We start from the raw sequence: 2,630 nt of genomic DNA on the forward strand, positions 1-2,630 counted from the left end.
GAATCTCTCGTCTGGGATCAGAGTATAATCTGAACCGTGGAATTCCCCAAGGAACGGTCTGATGGCTAATGGTGAAATTCCTTGTGGAATATCGTGTTAGAACATTCTGCAAGAGGCTGACGATGCTGTCCTTTTTATAGCAGGCGTGTGTCCTTCTGATTTGTGTTTTTGTGTCTGTGTTTGTTGTTAGTCGATCAGAATATTGTCTCGCAAAAACGGGCATCTTTGATGCTGACTGTTCCACCCTGTGTAAACTGTCTGAATGAAAGCATGCAAATGGACCACGATTACATAGACTGAGGGTCCGTCTCTTTGAACATCTATTAATCAGAAAGCAGGTATGCTGAATATGTCCAAAGAAGTGACTGTGGCTTTCTTGCTGCTAGAGCTTGGGTGTAATTCGCCATGGATGTAACGAAAAGAACACTTCTGACAGGTCTATGTTACAAAATAGCTTTGTGTTTCATGTTGTTGATTTGTTTTTCTCAATACAGATCCAGCTAGTGGATGTTGAAATTTCTCAGTCTTCAGGGGCGGGCTTTATCGTAAAGGCCCAGTATGGTTTGCATAGCGACTGTAAAACAACTTTGGACGGACAGAGAATGGGAACCAAAAGCCAGATTTAGAGCAGATTATCACAACAAAAGGAGATCAGCTGAGACCTATGTGTTGTTTGTTTTAACAGTGGCCATAATATTGCCACTCTGTAAGACATTGGAGGGCACAAAAAGATCAGTGGAAGTTTTAGAAGGACACAGCTATGTCTTAACTCTCCCGCGTCCTCACGGCACATCTACAAAAGAGACCAATACATGAGCGACAATGCTGAAAGACAGGATGTGTTTTTTTTCTTCTTTCATTATTTTTTTCTCAGAACTGTATTTACAGGGAAGAACGATTCACATTTCACACAAAAAAAATCATTCTACAAAGCAGCAAACTGTCACAAAAAAACATAAAATAACATTTAAATAGTTGTAAGAATTCACCTGTCTGTAGTCTTACAGTTAAATATGCATATGATGCCCATTTTCCTCTGCATAGAATTTATACACATTTTAACTCTGAAAAGGTCTGTTGCCATAATACTGTTAAAAAATGCATAAGACTGTAAATAATACATTAACACAACTAAAGTCTTTGGCAAAAGTGGTAAAAATACATTCTCTCAACTGTTAAATAATAGTACACTCAAAGTTAAGTTTCATGATCAGATGTTAAAGAAAGGAAATTGAATTCGAGGCATGGTTGTGTGAAATACATATAAAGCAGTGTGTGGAAAAAAAAATCCAGTAATAATCTCCTTCTTTAAATGTTACATTGGACAGGCTTGATAATTATTTACTGAATACACTGGATTGAATAAAAATCCCAATACATTTATCAGTAGTTTAAAAAAGCTACAAAAGGAAACAAAGCAAAACAGTGTGGGTGGAAAATGAACTGTAAACATATTCGGAGCAATAAGTGCCATTTAATGTCAGGAACTGTTGGCTATTTTACATTCTTGGATAAATGAACTATGTGTTAAACCAAAATAAAACCAATGTTGTGTTTGCATGGAACAGTACCACCTTATTTGGTCCGACCCTTCATATAGTGCAAAAATAAGAACTCAAAATCAGAGGTTGCCTGGTCATTCACTGCATCCCAATAGTATAAACAAATACCATAAACAAAAAATATATAGCGAAACAAAAATACATCAAGCAATTTGCTGTATACACTAAATTGCCAATAATATTAATTTTACATTAAAAAGAAAAGTAAAAAAAATAATAATAATTTAGGGATATGTTTTTTTTTTTCAAAACTGCTCCACATGTGCCCATATTTTCATTAATTCTTGTTGATCTTTTTTTCGTTTATATTTCATGTCTCCTCTTGTTTAAAAAAAAAAATGAAAGGCTGATTGTGTTTCACAGAAATCAGGTCCTAATAATCTTCTCATGGCATAATGATAAAAAGTAGTACTTGTCATGCTGCAGGTTTTGGTTTTGCGTAATGCTGTTTGGGTGGAAAGATGCGCCGAACCGCTGCCCACGGAGAAGCATCAGCCTCTGGCCCAGAACGCCCACACACGGTCGGACTAGTAGCAACGATGGGGCCAGGTTTGGGGACAAGAAAGACTTGGGGTGTGTGAGGGGTGGGGTGGGGTCGGGGAGACGCTGCCATGCTTAACACTTGCCTTTGCTCCTCCAGGAAGTAAAATCAGTCAGGTAAAGGAATGTAGTCATCCATAAAAAAACAAAACAGAAAAAGAGTAGTATGGGAAAAAAACAATGAACCAGAAGCATCAGGGGGAGGGAGGGGGGTGTAGCTTTTTTTCTTTTTAACTTTCACAAACAAAACTTTCTTTGCATTATTATTATCATTTTCATAATATATATTTATATAGTCTCTTTACAGTCTTGCAGGTTTAGAAGCAATGGGTGGACTGTGAAGTTTTGCAATGGCCAAATCACTTTTTGAATCCCAACATGTCCGCTCCTCTCTCTCTCGCTCTCTCTCTGTGAGTATTGAGGAAATCTTGGAGCTGCCTGCTTGTCCAGAAGGCCACACCCATTCACACTGGCACAATATGGAGCCCAAAGCCCCGATCCGGTTGCTTGATTGGGTTTCCATGGTAA

The sequence above is a fragment of the Alosa pseudoharengus genome, unplaced genomic scaffold, assembly GCF_046254945.1.
Source record: "Alosa pseudoharengus isolate Yale_2024_CS ecotype anadromous, Long Island Sound unplaced genomic scaffold, YU_APseudo_1.1 YU_APseudo_1.1_scf_21, whole genome shotgun sequence".
Classification (NCBI taxonomy): Eukaryota; Metazoa; Chordata; class Actinopteri; order Clupeiformes; family Clupeidae; genus Alosa; species Alosa pseudoharengus.